Below are 19,733 nucleotides of genomic sequence, written 5' to 3' on the forward strand. Positions count from 1 at the left end.
GAAGTGAAATAACTACATTAATGTTTAATTTTCAGCTTACTTGAGTTAATGTAGGCTTTTTGGAAAATGAAATTGCCTTTTTCCTGATTTATCATATTATGAAAATGAGCCAAGAGATCAAAATTATTATAGGTTTTCAAAAAGCGTGACTTGACAAATGAATTTTTTCAGATGCAACCTTAGGTTTTTAGCATTTCCATTTAATGCAATGAGTGGCAGCTAAGGGAAAAAGAAGCAGAATACATGTTTCCAACATAATTATAACATAAATGTGTTATGATTCATGACAGTAACATCACAAAACTTTGATTTTCAACCATGGATGTTTTACTCTGTAAAGGTCCCCTAGTGATGATTCTTTTCTTTTTTTTTTTTTTAATTATCCCCTGGTGATTCTGATTGCCGCCTCCTCTATACTAACCCCATATTCTTTCATATGGTAGTTTTTATCAAGTGTGGAAGGTAAATATCTGTGGCTTTCTCTAAAAACCTTTCTTGATGCCACTTTCAGAGGCAGAATACTGAGGATGATGAGGCAAGTGTTGAAGAGCAGATGGGTTCTTTTTACAGCAATCAAAATTTATTTTGAATTGTTTTGGTGGTTTTATTTTTGAATTAAAAAAATCATAGTTTCAATGTTGGAAGAGACATTAAAGCTAGTCTAATCCTTTTTTTTTTACAGACAGGAAACTGTGGCCCATGAATGGTTTGCCCAAGGTCATGTAGCTAATTAGTGGTAGATTCAAGACTGTAATTTGTTATGTTAGCCCAATGTTCTTACTAGATTTTGATGCCTTCAAGTATTCTTTGTTAGTCTCTGGCCCAGTGGCGTGTAGATCAAGAAGTGTGTATATGGCAGTAGACAAAGTCTACTGAGTAAGGGAGAGCTGTGAGTTGAAATTTTGAAGGCCTATGAGATGTCAGATACTGAATATGTAGTGGTTGGTGAGTTTGTTTTTTTTTTTTTTGTTCCAGTATCCATCCTCTCAACTGATGATGACACTTTAGTTGTACTTAAAGAGGACCACTCCTCCCTCATTGGATGCAGCCTTACTTCAGCTGTTAGTCAAGGTATCCCACCTTCTTCTGGCCAAGGGGTAGGCATGTGACTTACATTGTTTTTTTGTTGCTGCATAACAAATTACAACAAGTTTGGTGACTTAAAACAACATGAATTTATCATCTCACAGTGGTCATTGGGTGTGGTCATGGGTTGACTGGGTCCTCTGCTTAAGGTCTGACCAGATCTCAAGGTGGTGACTGGGACTTTGATCTTATCTAAGATTTGGGGTCCTCTTCCAAGATCACTAGTTGTTGGTAGAATTCAGCTCCTGTGGTTGTAGGGCTTGCTGCCTGTCAGGGGAGGATCACTCTCAGCTGCTAGAGGCTGTACCTTATCATGTGGTCCTCTCAGTATGATAGTTGGTTGTAGGTTCGTTCTTTAAGGCCATCAGAATTACTCTCTAGTTACTACAGTGGAGTTTTATGTAATATAAGGTAATCACAGAAGTGACTACTGCATCATGTTTACAGATCCAGCTCAAGTGAGGGGGATTATATAGGTGCATACATATAGCTGGGCAGGGATCATGGGAGCCATTTTAGAATCCTGCCTACCACATAACTCAAGCTGGGCCAATCATATCCTCTTTAAATCCCTGTTCTATCTGTTACACAGTTGTATTTGTATGGACATTCCACACAAAATACATACATAGTGATCAATGAGCGGTGTCTGGAAATTTTACCTTAGCTGCCTTTTGTGCTTTTGTACCTCATTTGAAAGAAATAAAGTTGACAACAACTGCAGAATTTTAGAGGCTTAGCCACCATTCAAGGTTCTTGAATTTAATTCTGTACTGATTGCAGAATTACTCTAGCTATCCATTTTAGACAACATATGTAAGAGAACTTAGTTCAAGTTGGCCAAAACAATTTACTAAATTTTTGGCAACAAAACCCTAATGAAGGTTTAGCTGGAAAGTTAACAGGCATCATGAAAAGTGATGGAAATAAATATGGAATTGCTGTATTGGGAATGACTGTACGTTTGAAGCCTAAGCAATTAATTGTGGGTAGCTTTATAGTCATTATATCACTTACACATATATGTTTGAGGAAGACTGGAGATAGATCCTACTCAGCACTAGAGCAACTTATTTATAGGATTTTCCTACCTAACTGGTCCCCTAATGCCATGACAATTAAGAATTAAGAAATAGGGGGCGCCTGGGTGGCACAGCGGTTGAGCATCTGCCTTCGGCTCAGGGCGTGATCCCGGCGTTATGGGATCTAGCCCCACATCAGGCTCCTCCGCTATGAGCCTGCTTCTTCCTCTCCCACTCCCCCTGCTTGTGTTCCCTCTCTCGCTGGCTGTCTCTATCTCTGTCAAATAAATTAATAAAATCTTAAAAAAAAAAGAATTAAGAAATAGAATCAAGACAAATGGAATCTTCTTTTTCTTTTTTATTAGAATAGAATTTTATTGGTGGCATCGAGATTTTAAAAAATTATTTTATAAAGTATGCAATAAATTTGATACATTAATCATTTTTAAAAAAGTTTTTATTTTAATTACCCAATGCTCATCATGACAAGGGCACTCCTTAATACCCATAACCTATTATACCTGTCCCCCACCCAATTTCCCTCTGGTAACCATCAGTTTGTTCTCTCTAGTTAAGAGTCTGCTTCTTGGTTTCTCTCTCTCTCTCTTTTCCCCCTTTGCTTATTTTGTTTCTTAAATTACACATGAGTGAAATCATATGGTGTTTGTCTATGACTAACTTATATTTCCTTTAGCATAATACTCTCTAGCTCCATCCATGCTGTTAAAAATGACAAGATTTTGTTTTTTAATGGCTGAATAACATTCCATTGTATTTATATACCACATCTTCTTGGGGCACCTGGGTGGCTCAGTCAGTTGAATATCTGTTGATTTCGGTTCAGGTTGTGGGATGGAGCTGTGTGTTGGGCTTCATGATCAGTGTGGAGTCTGCTTGGAATTCTCTCTCTTCCTCTGCCCCACCCCCCGTGCAATGTCACACATGCGTGCTCGTGTGTGCTCTCTCTCTCTCAAATAAATAAATGTTTTAAAAAATATATGTGTACCACGTCTTTATTCATTCATCAGCTGATGGACACTTGGGCTGTAATTTGGCTATTGTAAATAAAGCCGCTATTAACATAGAGGTGCATATATCCCTTTGAATGAGTGTTTTTATATTCTCTGGGTAAATACTAGTAGTGTGATTGCTGGATCATAGGGTAGGTCTATTTTAAACTTTTTGAGGAACCTTCACTGTTTTCCAGGGTAGCTACACCAGTTTGCATTCCTACCAACAGTGTTAAGAGGGTTTCTTTTTCTCTACATCCTTGCCAACACCTGTTGTTTCATGTGCCTTTGATTTTAGCTTTTCTGACAGGTGTGAGGTCATATCTCATTGTAGTTTTGATTTGCCTTTCCCTGATGATAAGCAATGATGAACATCACTTTTCATGTGTCTGTTGGCCATCTGGATGTCTTCTTTGGAGAAATGTCTGTTTATGTTTCCAGCCCATTTCTAATTGGATTATTTGTTTTTTGGGTATTGAATTTTATAAGTTCTTTATATATTTTGGATACTAACTCTTTATCAGATATGTCATTTGTAAATATCTTCTCCCATTCCATAGGTTGCCTTTCAGTTTTGTTGATTGTTTCCTTTGCTCCACAGAAGCTTTTTATTTTGATGTAGTCCCAGTAGTTTATTTTGCTTTTGTTTCCCTTACCCCAGGGAACCTATCTAGAAAATAGATGCTATGGCCAATGTCAGAGAATTATTGCCTGTGCTCCCTTCTATGATTTTTATGGTTTCAGGTCTCACATTTAGGTCTTTAATCCATTTTGAGTTTATTTTGTGTTTGGTATAAGAAAGTGGTTCAGTTTCATTCTTTTGCATGTAGCTGTCTGGTTTTCCCAACACCATTTGTTGAAGAGACTGTCTTTTCCCCATTGGATATTCTTTCCTGCTTTGTTGAAGATTATTTGACCATATAATTGTGGGTTTATTTCTGCATTTTCTGTTCTTTTCTATTGATTTATGTGTCTGTTTTTGTGCCAGTACCATACTCTTTTGATCATTACAGCTTTATCATATAACTTGAAGTCTAGAATTGTGATGCCTCCAGTTTTGCTTTTCTTCTTCAAGATTGCTTTGTCTATTCAAGGTCTTTTGTGGTTCCATATAAATTTTAGGATTGTTTGTTCTAGTTCTGTGAAAAATGCTGTTGGTATTTGGTAGGGATTGCATCGAATGTGTAGATTGCTTTGGATAATATAGACATTTTAACAATATTTGTTCTTCCAGTCCATGAACATGGAACATCATTCTATTTCTTTGTGTTGTCTTCAGTGTTTATAGTTTTCAGAGTACAGGTCTTTGGTTAGGTTTATTCCTAGTTATATTATTATTTTGGTGCAATTGTAAATGAGTTTCTTTTCTTTTTTTTTTTTTTTTTTAAGATTTTTTATTTATTTATTCGACAGAGATAGAGACAGCCAGCGAGAGAGGGAACACAAGCAGGGGGAGTGGGAGAGGAAGAAGCAGGCTCATAGAGGAGGAGCCTGACATGGGGCTCGAACCCGGAACGCCGGGATCACGCCCTGAGCCGAAGGCAGACGCTTTAATCGCTGTGCCACCCAGGCGCCCCATGAGTTTATTTTCTTGATTTCTCTTTTTGCTGCTTCATTCTTGGTGTATAGAAATGCAACAGATTTCTGTATGTTTATTTTGTATATTGCAACTTTACTGGATTCGTTTATCAGTTCTAGCAGTTTTTTTGTTGGAGTCGTTCAGGTTTTCTATATATTGCATCATGTTATCTGCTAATAGTGAAGGTTCTGCTTCTTCCTTACCGATTTGGATGCCTGTTATTTCTTTTTTTTTTTTTGTCTGACTGCTGTGGCTAAGACTTCCAGTGTTATGTCAAATAAAAGTGCTGAGAGTGGACATCCTTATTTTGTTCCTGATTTTAGGGAAAAGGCTCTCAGTTTTTCCCCATTGAGGATGATGTTAGCAGTGGGTTTTTCATAGATGGCCTTTATTATGTTGAGGTATGTTCCCTTTATTTTTTATTTTTTTTTTTAAAGATTTTATTTATTTATTCGACAGAGAGACAGCCAGCGAGAGAGGGAACACAAGCAGGGGGAGTGGGAGAGGAAGAAGCAGGCTCAGAGCGGAAGAGCCTGATGTGGGGCTCGATCCCATAATGCTGGAATCACGCCCTGAGCCGAAGGCAGACGCTTAACCGCTGTGCCACCCAGGCGCCCCGAGGTATGTTCCCTTTCAACATACCTTGTTGAGGGTTTTTATCATGAATGGATGTTGTACTTTGGTAAATGCTTTTTCTGCATCTATTGAAATGATCACACGGTTCTTATTCTTTCCTTTATTGATGTGATGTATCATGATTGATTTGCAAATATCAAAACCCCTTTGCAACTCAGGAACTTTTATATCTTTGACTTGAATTCCCAACAACAACAGATTCTTCAACTCTCACTTCCGGATTCAGAATGTGTAATATGGTTGTTCATCTTTCAGTCACATCTGCACACTGATTCTGACCCCAATCAGGTGTTTCATCTTCATGTGTTTCTTAGTTTCATATTAAAAAAATAGGAAAGTTAATTTGAATTAATTAAAATGTAGATTTAATATTTGAACCAAGGTTAAGTGAATTTTTAATTGACTTAATTGGTTGGCCAGAAAAAGAGAAAGGGAAAGGGTTATTTAATAAGGTCTAAGTCTGTAAGTGGGTATTACATAGAGGATAGAAGGAACTGAAAGAGTTCCTGCACCTAGAAGAGTTTAGGCTAGGAATAATAACAAGAATCTCAGTGTGGTTATTATGAGACATTAAAATAAATTCTCTGGTGGAGGTTAAGTGTTTTCTGAAAATCTGTCTCCCTCTGAATGGTCCAGGTGCAGCCTTTTCATGGAAAGAGAAACTATAAGTTGCTGAAGGATTGGGCCGTGGCTTCTTTTATATTTTTATATTTTTAATCTCTTAAGACCAGAACCAAATTTAGGTTCTGGCCACCATGGAGCTACCCAAAATGTTTACGTATAAGTGTTACTAAAACATCAGTGGCAGTGTAGTAGGCTGGAGAAAGTCCTGTTTTCCAGAATGCCTCCCAGGAACAAAAGTAAATATGGTAGGAAGGAATAAGACACTTGGAGTGGTAGAGGGGCTAGTACGGGGGTGTTTGTGGGGAACAGGCTCCCATAACAAAAGATGTTGTTAAACTCTTTTCTAAGGAAGGTGAGTCCAGTTCTTATTTTGCTGAGTGGCAAGTACACATTTAGGGCCAGAATTGAATTGTTTTGAGCAATAGAAGGGAATGCATACCACCAGAAGTCCTTGGGCTCCTCTCTGAGTGGAGAGCAGCCTCTTTGATGCTGAATAAAGACACCGAGGTGGGATATCAGTATGATCTAGGAATAGGAGAATAGGAGATCTAGGAATGGAGGGTGAGTATTGAGGAATCTAGAATTCTATTACAGATATATTATATTTGAAATGCCACAGCCAAATAGATTTGATACATTTAAATAGATTTATCATGATTTGACCTCGTACCCTTTTGGGAAAAATCAGATTGTGTGAATTGGAATTATAGAAGCAATTTTTCAAAGAAAATTTATGTGGGTCACTTTATTTTTTAATCTCAGCTTTTCTAAAACTGAACTTTACTATTTTTTAATTAAAAATTTAAATAAACACATGTAATATAGATACATGCGTAACTCATTACAATTTAATTTTTTTCTGCATTATTTAATTTTTTTCTTCTTGAAGAAGTACATATACTACATAGCGAATGGATTACATTCTTAGTTATGTAATGGGCAGTTCGGGGACTGTGAACCTACCGCTGTTGGCTATCTCTGAGCATTTCCCCCATAAACACTTTTCCAGATTTGGTGTATTTGCTCTGTGGTCATTTAGAAGCTCATCTTGTTTGTTCAATTTTATAATTTTAGTGGAGTCTTGAGAGGAAGAGAAGATAAGGCTGTGCTCAATTTGTCATCTTTAACCTAATTCTAATATTTTCTTGATAAGTTATGTTGCATAGTTTCAATACTCAGGTCTTATAGAGTTATATGGGCAAATGAAAAAATAATGAGCAAGTAATATGTTGTGAGAGAGATGGTATGGTAAAAGACATTTAATCTGGGGCGCCTGGGTGGCTCAGTCGTTAAGCGTCTGCCTTCAGCTCAGAGCGTGATCCTGGAGTCCTGGGATTGAGCCCCACATCAGGCTCCTCCGCTGGGAGCCTGCTTCTTCCTCTACCACTCCCCCTGCCTGTGTTCCCTCTCTCGCTGGCTGTCTCTCTCTCTCTGTGAAATAAATAAATAAAATCTTTTTTTTTAAAAAAAGACATTTAATCTAATTTCATACTCTATCTTGATTACAAAACTGCCCATTTTTGTGTTGTTGGCTCATTATTCAAGTAAATATATAGTAAGATTTAGGGCCATTCTGTTACTGATGAGCTTTGAAATGAAGAGTTACATTTTTAATCCTAAAACTGTGCATTTTTAATCAGAAAGTTATGTCAATAAGAAGTGCTTACAACATGCAGAAAGGAATTCTTAGTTTGGGTGAAATTAGTAGCATGAGGGTTTTATTGATCAAGAGTATTAAGTCAACAGTGGTTGTAAGGATTATGATTTTTGGGATTTTTATGACACGTTTTTCCTAAGACCACATCCCATTTAGATAAACAAGATTTTAACTTAAATGACTATTTACTCATAAGCATGTTTTAATTCAAGCCATTTAGATAATTGTTTTATATAACCTAGTACTTTGATTTTAATTTAATTTTTTATTTTTAAAAAATTCTGTTTATTTGAGAGAGAGGGAGCAAGTGTGTGTGTGTGTGTGTGCATGAGTGGGGGGAGGGACAGAGAGAGGGAAAAGCAGGCTTCCCACTGAGCAGGGAGACCAACACAGGGCTCAGTCCCAGAACTCTGGGATCATGAACTGAGTGGAAGGCAGACACTTAACCAACTGAGCCACCCACATACCCCTGTTTGATTTTTAAAATACAAGCCCAGTGGTTGGTGTCATAGAAATCTGTGAATAAGTTTTTTCAATTAAGCTTTACTTTTTATCTAAAAATACAAACACTTGTTAAAAGCAAACTGGTATAGGGGCACCTGGGTGGCTCAGTCGGTTAAGCATCTGACTCTTGGTTTTGGCTCAGGTCATGATCTTGGGGTCATGAGATTGAGCCCCATGTAGACTCCGTGCTCAGTGCAGAGTCCGCTTGAGATTTTCTCTCTCTCCCTCTGCCCTTTCCCCCTCCCCACTCATACTTTCTCTGTCTCTCTAAAGTAAATAATAAATAAAATCTTTAAAAAAGGCAAACTAGTATAAAAGACAAATGTACTGTTATGTTTATTGCAGCATTATTTACAGTAGCCAAGGTACGATGCAATCTAAGTGTCCATCAATATATGAATGGATGACGAAGATGTGGTACATATATACAATGTAATATTACTCAGCCATAAAAAAGGATGAAATCTTGCCATTTGTGACAACAATACTTAAAGGGTATTATGCTAGGTGAAATAAGTCAGATGGAGAAACACGAATACCATATGATTTCACTTATATGTGGAATCTAAAAAACAAAACAATGAACAAACAGCAACAACGAAGATAAACAGACTTATAAATGTAGAGAACAAACAAGTGGTTGCCAGAGGGGAGGGGGTGGGGGGATGGGTGAAATAGGTTAAGGAGATTGAGAGGTACAAGCTTCCAGTTATAAATAAGTCACAGGGATGGAAAAGTACTGCATAGGGAATATAGTCAATAATGTTGTAACAGGTGTTTTTGTTTTGTCTCTGTTTTTTTAATCAGCAAAATGGATTTGTTTGGGAATAGCAGAGAATTGTACATGCAATTTGGGACATGTAAGCTACTGCAAAGACAGGCAAGTCCAAAAAAGAAAGAAGAGGAATGTCATTTTATGAAGGACAAGTTGGAAGGGGTTGTTTTGAACCAAAGTCCACTGGAGAAAAGCAAGAGTCAGGGTGATAATATTTTCTCATTGGCTGAGTTACTAGGTTAGTCAGTTTCTTGTAGGAGATGCAGTGTCCATTTTTCCCTGTTGGGACCTGTAATCCTGATTCTTTGCTGTTGAGAATCCTTCTGTTCGGGTCTGTAGGTGATGCTTCTTCCTGTAATTGACTTTGGGTTATATAGAGCATGAGAGTTTTGTATGGTGACAATAGTCACTAGTCAATAGTTTTGTATACTGACAGATGGTAACTACACTTATCATGACGAGCATTTTATAATGTCTATAAGTGTTGAACTACTGTGTTGTACACCTGAAACTAATATATGTCAACTATGCTTTAATTAAAAAAAAAACCAAACTAGTATGACAAGATTTTTTAATGAAAAAACAGCATTCCCTATCCCAGGCTTCCCCTTCTCATGTTTCATTCTCCAGATACGATAACCACCTTTAACTCTTATAGTTGTTTATTCTTGTTTTTAATTGCAGCTTTTTTTTTTTTTTAAGATTTTTATTTTTAAGTAATCTCTACACCCAATGTGGGGCTCAAACTCACAACCATGAGATCAAGAGTCACAAGCTCTATGACTGAGCCAGCCAGGCAGCCCTTAATGCTAGTGTTCTAAACAATATTCTTATACTATTTCTTGAATTTTTAGCTTGAGATTTTATCTCATGATTTTTTTACTATATAGGCTTCAGCTTTTTAAAAATCTTACCTTTTAAATTATATGATGATATTTGGTTCAAACAATATTCAGTGTTCATATTACTGTGATTGTATGATTATTATTCGTTCATAGCTAAGCCACGTAGTATACCATGATTACATATCCTTTCTACTAGAATCTTTGTTTTCCCGGGCATTAATGATTATATTATTCTTTTTTGTCTGCTTAATTTTCTATATGATTGTCACTAATTCATCTGTAAATTCTCTGACAGAACTATTAATCTCTCATTATATTTAAACATGTCAGATAATAGATTTCTTTTCCTCTCTCCTGCCATCTATTCTTTGCTCCCTCTTTCCTTTCTTTCCTCCTTCCCTCCCTTTCTCCTTCCTACCTTTTTTCTTCTTTTTTTTTTTTTTTTTTTAAGATTTTATTTATTTATTCGACAGAGATAGAGACAGTCAGCGAGAGAGGGAACACAAGCAGGGGGAGTGGGAGAGGAAGAAGCAGGCTCATAGCGGAGGAGCCTGATGTGGGGCTCGATCCCATAACGCCGGGATCACGCCCTGAGCCGAAGGCAGACGCTTAACCGCTGTGCCACCCAGGCGCCCCCCTACCTTTCTTCTTTCCTTCCTTCCTTTTATCCAGTATCCCTTCTAGAGCCTTCTGTCTTCTGCTCTAATCTGGACCAGTTTCTCTTAAACCTACTGCTCACCTGTCATCTTGGGATCTTTCTTCAGTTCTCTCTGTTATGTATTTTATTGTTTGCTGGATCACATCTTCCTCTTTCATTGTTTACTTTCTCAGTTTAGGGGTACATATACTATAGTAGCTTCCTCAGAAAGAGTGAATGAGAAGGGAAATATATCTTTCAACTTTGCATATGTGAAAATATCTTTATTCATGCATGTGTTTGATAGTGTGTGTAAAATCGTAGGTTCAATCACAGTTTAACAAGATGTCAACATTCTTTTAAGATATTCCCAAGAAAAGGGCCAATGAAGGTGTAACTTTGTATTTATTTTGAAAGATGCAAGCCATTTGAATCTGATACAGTTAAAAGTAACCCACTTGCCTCTCTACTTTTTCGCCCCAATATGTGTAAAATTTTACTCAGAATTTTCTGAGTTTTTTTTCCCCCCTGGAAGTATGAATAACGTGTGAAGTTGGACTGGGACTTCCGTTTCAAAAGAGAAGGGAGAGTAAATGAAGAACCCAGTGGGTGGGGTACACCAATCAAATTAAATACTTTCAGGAGATTATCATTCAAAGTTATTTGCTCATTGGGTTTATACATAAGAAGTCCAAAATTTTAAGTTTTTTTCTCTTGTAAAATGTCAGGAGCAAGAATCTTTAAAGGACTTGAAAACTGCGAACGTTGTCTTATGAAAAACCAATCTTTTGTTTTGTTTATATGCATTTTTAAAAAAATTGAGGTTCAATGGACATAAAATTAACTATTGTAAAGCGAACACTTCAGTGGCATTTAGTGCATTTACAGTGTTGTGCAACCCTACCTCTGTGTAGCTCCAGAACATTTCATCACCCCAAAAGGATTGCCAAATCTTGATACTGATTCTTTTCGTAGAACATAAACTTGTACTGTGGCTTTCATATTTGGTCTTAATATATCAGTAGTCACTTAGGAAATAAGCCAAATTATTATATTCTGACCATTCAGTTCCTTCAGAATTACAGTGTACACAGTTTATAGTTTTCTTACCAGAAAATCACAAAAGGATATTAATGTGCTTCCTGCCTATCATGTTTTTTGAATTACAGTATAAAAGTTAAATTAGGACAGACACAGTATTCAAAAAATTGCCTTTATTGGTCTTGTTTTAGAATATTTAGAAATGTACTGCCAAAGAACTTTGAAAATGCAGGCTAGAGAGTAAACACATCTCATCGAGAAATGGTTCATTTAACAAGTAAGTTAATAGATCTATAAATGTTTCTGTTTTTTTTTTTCACCTGCACATTATGCTGCCATTTATCACATGCTGTAGGATGACCATCTTGTCATTCTGTGATGGAGATTCTCTTTGGAATAGAACTTAAAGTGGATAGGGTTTTATGGAGAATAATTTCTGGTACCTTTAGAAAGGCAGTGAGAAAAAGGAGTAGGAAAAGTGCCAGAGACTACTTTTATCTTTTCATTTCCCCCTAAAACTCTATTTTAAGAAATTAGATTCCCGCGGGCGCCTGGGTGGCACAGCGGTTGAGCGTCTGCCTTCGGCTCAGGGCGTGATCCCGGCGTTCCGGAATTGAGTCCCACATCGGGCTCCTCTGCTGGGAGCCTGCTTCTTCCTCTCCCACTCCCCCTGCTTGTGTTCCCTCTCTCGCTGGCTGTCTCTATCTCTGTCGAATAAATAAATAAAATCTTAAAAAAAAAAATGAAATTAGATTCCCTTCGCATTCCTGCTTTTCTCATTAACAGCTTTGCTTATTTTGTTTCATTTAGAGATTAATAAGGAAACTTCAAAGGAAAAAACATTCTCTGGAAAGCAGACTCTTGTCAGCTTTTGCCAGGTTAGTCGTGTGTAACAGTTAAGCCAGATTTGTTGTCTCATTCTGTCAGTCAAATACACAGATGGCCTTTTTTGTTTGTTTGTTTTGTTTTAGTGTGGAATAAAATACCACGTAACAACAGGTAGGTCTAACAAATCTAAGTAACGGCTCCCAGACCAGCAGCATGGGCATCACCTGGGAGCTTGTTAGGAATGCAGTGTCTGGGGCACCTGGGTAGCACAGTAGGTTGAGAGTTGGACTCTTGGTTTCAACTCAGGTTGTGATCTCAGGGTCATGAGATAGAGCCCCGAGCTGGGCTCCGAGCTGAAGTCGGCTTGGGTTTCTCTTGCCCTCTCTCACTGCCCCTCCCCCCCGCATGCTCTCTCGCTCTCTCTCTTTCAAACAAGTAAATAAATCTTAAACAAACAAACAAACAAAAAGGAAGTGCATTGTCTATGTACTGATTTAGAAACTCTAAGGGTAAGGTCCAGCAGCCCTCCAAGTGGTTCTGATGCAGGACCCAATTTTAGTTTGGAAACCGTTACGTTAGGTACTGATAGGATGTACTCTAGTGTTTTTGCCAAAATTGCATTTGATAAATTACTGGCCTAGAAATTCTGATATAATGATAAAAATTATCTTCTCTTGGGGAAGTCAGTTAAGCATCTGAATCTTGATTTTGTCTCAGGTCATGATCTCAGGGTTATGAAATCGAAACCTGTGTTGTGTTCTGTGCTGGGTATGGAGCTTGCTTAAGATTCTTTTTCTCCCTTTCCCTTTCCCTCTGCCCCTCCCCCCTCTAAAAAATTACCTTCTGTCAATATTTCTCTCTCTCTCTTTTTTAAAAAAAGATTTTATTTATTTGTCAGAGAGAGAGAGCGTGCATGAGTGAGCACAAGCAGGGGGAGTAGCAGGCAGAGGGAGAACCTGGGGAGCAGCAGGTAGAGGGAGAAGCAGGTACCCCGCTAAGCAAGGAGTTCGATGCGGAACTTGATCTCAGGACACTGGGATCGTGACCTGAGCTGAAGGCAGATGCTTAACCAACTGAGGCGCCCAGGCATCCCTCGGTATTTCTTTCAAGTCTTTTTTTTTTTCTGTGCATACTTCTGCAAATTTTAGAAAACATCTATTCGATTTTAAACTTTGGTCTTTTTTGTACTTAACATTATGGGAAAAGCATTGTCCATGTCATTAAAAATACTTGGTAAACATAATATTGAAAGACTGCTTAATAATTCATAATTTCGTCTTCTTATTTTCCATACTTGTTTCTATGAAACAAGTTTCTCTTTTTAGAAGGAAGGATGGGGGAACAGTTTTTTGCCTACTATGTTATCTTTGTATATACTTACTAATATCCTGTCCTATTGCCAAAGAAGCATAGACAAATTTTGTAAAACTCTAAAGCAGGCAGTAGTGGGTGCTTAAAAATATTAATTTATTAGAATTTTGTTTTTCATTTCATGCCCCTTCATCACCTCAGTTTATTGATCTTTGGCTGCTCAGTGTCTCATTCTGTGGTCTAGTCCTTTTTTTGTTTTTGCTGTTTTTTTTTTTTTTTTTTAAGAGCGAGAGCCTGCGAGCAAGCATGCAAGTGCAGGTTGAGGGGAGGGGCAGAGGGAAAGAAGGAGAGAGAGAATCTTAAAAAGGCTCCACGCTTAGCAAGGAGCTGATGCGGGGCTTGATCTCATAACCCCGGGATCATGACCTGAGCTGAAATCAAGAGTTGGATGCTTAATTGACTAAGCCACTCAGGTACCCCTCTGGTCTAGTCCTTTTTGACTCACTTTTTCCTTTAAATATTTTCAGTCTTTCACAAGTTCTATATTGAAGCCTTTAAAGGCAGGAATTTGGAGACAATGATAAGCAATTAAAGAAGGTATTTGGGACTGATGAGCTTTTCCTTGCCTTTAATCTCAGGATGGAGGCGCTTGCTTTCTTGAGCTTAGTGGTTAATGGAGGGTCTGTGGAGTCAGATAAACCACATATTAGCTTTGTGTCTTCGGCAAATAAATCCCTTTGAGCTTAGGTTTTCTCAACTAATAGTGTCTTATTTATAGACGTGACCATTGCATTCTATACAATTCATAATTTATAGATGTGAGCATTACATTATATCTGAAGTGCTAGCATAGTGTTTGACATAATAAATCCTCAGTAACTATTAGCTGTTACAATTACAGGTACTATTAGTGTTTGTTTAACTATGGAACCATTTTTGTATAGTTTGCCGAGACTCCTAGTTTTAGCCCTTAATTTTTGTGACTAATAATTCTTTATTGTTTATATTTAGTGTTAATGGAAAATTTGCTTTATTTTATCTCACAGTTAAATTTAACTGTAAAGTGGCAAATTTTAAATCTCTGTGGAAAAAATGTTTTAAGAAGGTGTTATCTTAGATTTTAATTTTTCTTTTTTTTAGAATTGAAAATTCTTTCAGAGGAAGTTGTCTTTTGTAGAGTACTTGTATTTTCACTGTTTTTATAATATTACAGATTTCCTAGAAATTTGTGGGGAAAAGTGTATATTAATGTACTATTAATTATAAGCTCATTTAATGTTTCCTTTGTAATCTGTGAACTTGCTTGTTCTTTTTTTTTTTTTTTTAAAGATTTTATTTATTTAGCGTACCCAGGTAGCTCAGTCGGTTAAGCGTCTCCCTTTGGCTCAGGTCATGATCCCAGGGTCCTAGGATCCAGTCCCGCATTGGGCTCCCTGCTCCTGGGGAGCCTGCTTCTCCCTCTCCTTCTGCTTGCTGCTGCCCCTGCTGTGCCCTCTCTCTGTCAAACAAATAAATAAAATCTTTTTTTTTTAAAGCAGGGTGAGGGGCAGAGGGAGAAGCAGGCTGCCCATTAAGCAGGGAGCCTGATGTGGGGCTCGATCCCAGGAGTCTGGGATCATGACCCAAGCCAAAGGCAGCTGCTTAACTGACTGAGCCACCCAGGCACCCTGAACTTGCTTAGTTCTTAAACATCATAACTCAAAGTACTAATTGGAAAAAAGGAGGCATGATTGGGTTTTATTTTCATTTTGCATAATTTTTGTGATTTTGTGCATATGTATATTGAATTTGAGAAACCTGTTTAACATGAGTTATTCATATAAGTGACTATATTAATACTGATTTGTTCTCTGCATGTGCTGAGACATTAATAACATTTTGGCCTACTCAATTTATTCACTTAACCTATTGTTGCATGAGTATTAGTGCTAGGTACCATGTTTGGTGCTAGCTGTATAAACATGAGTAAAATATGGTAGAGCTTATTCTTTTGTGGAGAAATATGTAAACAAGTAACTTCAATGCAGTGTGCCGAGTAGTGTAAAAGAGGTATGTAGAAAGCGCTGTAGAAGCATGTGGGTGGCACATTCAACTTGGGCGGAGAGCAAGGAGGGCTGGTTGATGATTGTGTGTGAGGCCACATAATTAGGTAAGACTTATCAAAGAAGGTAATGTTTGATCTGGCTTTGAAGAAAGGAAACAAGTTTAGCAGGGTGGTCCAGGCCAGTATGTCTGAGAGAAAGGGAGGGACACTGTTGTCATTTGTAGATGACATAGTAATCAACTGAGAAATGTAAAGCTAGGGAGAATTCTGCAAGACTGCCAGATATGACATCAACGTATTTCTTTACACTTGTCATAACCAACTAGAAAATATAATTAGAAAATTTATTCACAATATAAAAATATCTCTAGAGTATCAAGAATATACAAAATCTAAATGGCAAAAACTTTGAACCGCTAAGACAAAATGAGCTGAATAAATGGAGGGATATCCCATATTGGATAGGACAGGGTCCTGTAAATGTAATAAATGTATGTCAATTCTTCCTTAATAAAGGTACAAATCAATTCCAATTCCAATTAAAATTATAGTTGTGTTTTTGGAGGAATTTGATAAACTTTGTTAACCAAATCAGCCTTCAAAAAGGGCAAAGGTTGGGGATTTATCAAACGAAATATTAAGACATTTTTAAAAAGCCTTAATGTTACATGTAGACCAATGAAACAGCTTAGAGATTTTGGAGACAGGCCATGTATGTTAGCTGATTCTCATTGTTCACAGATTCTGTATTTGCGAATTCATCTACTTGCTAACACTTGTTTCTAAACCTAAATCAGTATTCATAGTGCTTCTGCAGTCGTTCACCAGTGTGTACAGAATTGAGAAGAATTTGAGTTGTCTGATGAGTGGGAGCATGTTCCCACCTGAACAAGGCGGTGTTCTTGTTTCAGTGCTCATACTATAAATGTGTTCCATTTGCGGTCTGTTTAGAGCCAGGTTTCCTGCGTTTTTGTGTGTTTCGATGGTGACCTCACTGTTTAAAGTGGCCCTGATACATAGTGTTGAAGTGCTGTCTAGTATTCTTAAGCACAAGGAGGCAGTGACGTGCTTTATGGAAGAAATATTTGTGTAAGATACTTTCATTCAGGCATGAATTATGTAGTGACGTTAACTGAGAGTTCAGTGTTCATAATTAACGATATGTATTAAATAAGGTATCTTCAAACAGACACACATAAAACAAGGTACAAGTATTGATTGTACTGGATTATTGTGACCACAGATTCACAGGAACTGTATTTCTCCTAGGATCAATGGTTCAGTATTGCTAGTTCAGTGTTCATGGTGACTTTATTGCGTAATTAACAAGAATCGCCTGCATATGTACATCAGTCAGAATCTAGTCAAGAAATCAGAAACCATACTAGGAGGTTCAATAAAAATGATTCGTTTTTGGGAAATGGCTATTTTGTGTTGGAGGGCTAAAATCCAGAGGAAATCAGAGAAAACACCCTTGGGAGAACAAAGGGAAGAGGTTGGAGTTCTTAGAATTCTCAAGCATGGAGCGGGTTCTGGTGGAGCTGGGACTCAGTCATCTGAGGAGAGAGTACTTCCAGGATGGGGTTACAGAGAGGGCACCTCTGGGAGTGTAAAGGAGCTGACGCTGGAAGAGCCGTTGCTAATGGGATGAAGAACCATTGCTGGGCTGAGCTGTATGAATAGCAAGGAAACAGGGAGAAGGGAATTCTGTTTACTCTTTTGCCTTCCAGTGTCCTTGGAAGAACCTAACAGTAAGCCAGCTGGCAAAGGAGAATAATTTGCTTGAGTTCCAGCTCCAGTATCACAAAGCAAAGTATAGGAGCAGTACATTTGGATCCGAGGGACAATAGTTTAATGTCCAGCACAATATGAGATCTTAATATATAATAAAGATAGCACTACAAATTCTCACACGTGTCCATGAAGGGACATGCGTAGCAAGGTGATTAAAAGCACAGATTCTGGAATGAGACAACTTAGATTTGAATTTTAGCTATACTATTTACTGTGCGATCCTGGGCAAATTATGTAACCTGTCTGTACCACCACATGAAGGAAAGAGATTCACCTCCCAGAAACACCTATATTGGACTGTTATATGAGCAAGAAATACACCTACTTTGTTAAGCACTGAAATTTTGGATGTGTTTGCTGTAGTACATAACATTCTCCTGACTATTACCATGGTAGTATTTGTTGCAACCTTTTTTTTTATAGTAGGGGAGTTGAAGGAAAGTTGGGTGTCTATTATGGTGAAAGTAGACAGTTTAAATATGGTGGGTGCACAGTATGGAGATTTATACAATAATGAGAAGTGAAAAACATAGATACACAAATGAATCATAAAATTGTGGTGCTAAGAACCATATATCTCATGAAACAATGAGATATATGACACCAATACCATTTATGTGAATTAAAATATATACGAAACAATACACATTTTTTCTAGAACAATTCAAACACAAAAATATGCTTTGGGCATGTTAGAAGGATCTCAAGGTGTAAAGGAAAGTAACAAGAGGGCGCTTGGGTGGCTCAGTTGTTTAAGCGTCCAACTGTTGATTTCAGCTCAGGTCATGATCTCAGGGTCGTGAGATTAAGCCCTACATTGGGTTCCATGCTCAGTGCAGTTTGCTTGAGATTCTCTCCCACCGTCCCTGCTCCTGCTCATGTGCCCTCTCTCTCTCTAAAATAAATAAAATATTAAAAAAAAAAAAGAAAAAAGAACGTAACAAGAGAGGGGCTATGCACAGACAGGCCAGTAGTGATAATTGCCATAAACTGATGGCATTTGATTTACTCAATCTTCTTTTACCTGAGAGTAAAAGAAAGAAAGATAAAAATCAAGCCCATAATAGTAACAAGAGAAAATAAATTAGAATGAATTTAATGAGAAATGTAAGCACACTAAGGAAGAAAACTTTAAAGCTGTACTGACGTGAATGAAAGGCACCTTGAATATATAAATATAGTCCTTGTTTTTGTGAAGTTCAAGTTTTCCTAAATTGATCCATATATTTAGTAATCTTGAAGTATTAATAGGATTTTTGGGAGCTGGATAAGCTGATTCTAAAGTTCATATGAAAAATAAATATGTGTGAACAGCTGATAAAATTGTACAGATATTCAAATAGGGAGGTATAAAAACAGTTTTTATAGAGCTATTGATTTGTATCTGAAAAAGTTTAGTATTGCCTTATGAATCAATAGAATAGAAACCCCCTAAATAGATCTCTCTCTCTTTATATGTTAGAAATGAATGTATAATACAATTCATTTAAAATTAGGAAAAGAATTGTTCAGAAAATTATGTTGGGACACTTAGCTATACATTTGGAGGAAGGAGAGTTGGGTTCTACCTCATTTCTTTCATAAGAATCAATTGCAGATGGATAAAATTTAAACACCCAAAACTAGAAGTCCTTGAAGAAGATATAAGTACATTCAAAAATTAGAAGTACTAGATGATTAGATAATTCACATTGTCATCATCATCACCATCTTCATCATCTTGGAGTTGGGAATGCTGTTCAAGTAAGAGTCAAAACCCAGGTCCAGTAGGGACAGGATTTGTATGTTGGATTGCATGGAAATTATAAATTGCTGCCTAGTAAGAAGCACCCTAAGTGATAGATTAACAGGAAAAGATTGACAACATCTGTATAAGATGAACTAATTTCCTTCATACATATAGGGCTTACAGTTAAATATGAAAGCAGCCAGTGGAAAAATAACAGGTGATGTATGGGAAATGATATACAAATGGCTTGCATACAAATGAATCAATCCTAAAATTACTCATAATTAAAGAGATAGAAATTTTATTTTTAAAAAGAGACCACTTATCAATCAGATTGGCAGAAATAAAAAGTTTGATAATGCAGGGGGTTGGCTTGGATGTGGGAAAATGGACAGTCTTATGGATTGGTTGGAGGGTGTTTTAGGGGAAGCTTACTGGGGAAAAAAAGAGCGTGATATCTGTAGAAACTGGCAAATACTCTGTGTCTTTATGATTTTACCCCTGAAAGATAACTGCTCAGATAAATAAAATCTCTTGTCGTTAGTGTATTTGTATGCTTTAAATCAGAGATTGGTATTTGGAAAGATAGGGAAAACCCAGACTGGTAAAAG

The 19,733-nt window shown here is 37.3% G+C and overlaps 1 protein-coding gene across 2 annotated transcripts in view; it reads left to right on the forward strand.

Annotated features, from left to right (window-relative positions):
• The window catches only part of CTNNA3 (catenin alpha 3), a 1,641,479-nt gene that overhangs the window by 1,403 nt on the left and 1,620,343 nt on the right, over positions 1–19,733 (forward strand). Inside the window, exon 2 of one of the 2 annotated variants that reach the window (XM_045783571.2) lies at positions 976–1,097. The gene's annotated coding sequence lies outside the window, so the exon portion shown is untranslated. Of the gene's footprint in view, positions 1–975; positions 1,098–5,135; positions 5,319–19,733 lie in introns of those variants that run through there. The other variant, XM_087863076.1, reaches the window with a different exon arrangement.

This window comes from Ursus americanus, chromosome 6 (genome assembly GCF_024610735.1).
Source record: "Ursus americanus isolate L20-20 chromosome 6, mUrsAme1.1.p, whole genome shotgun sequence".
NCBI lineage: Eukaryota > Metazoa > Chordata > Mammalia > Carnivora > Ursidae > Ursus > Ursus americanus.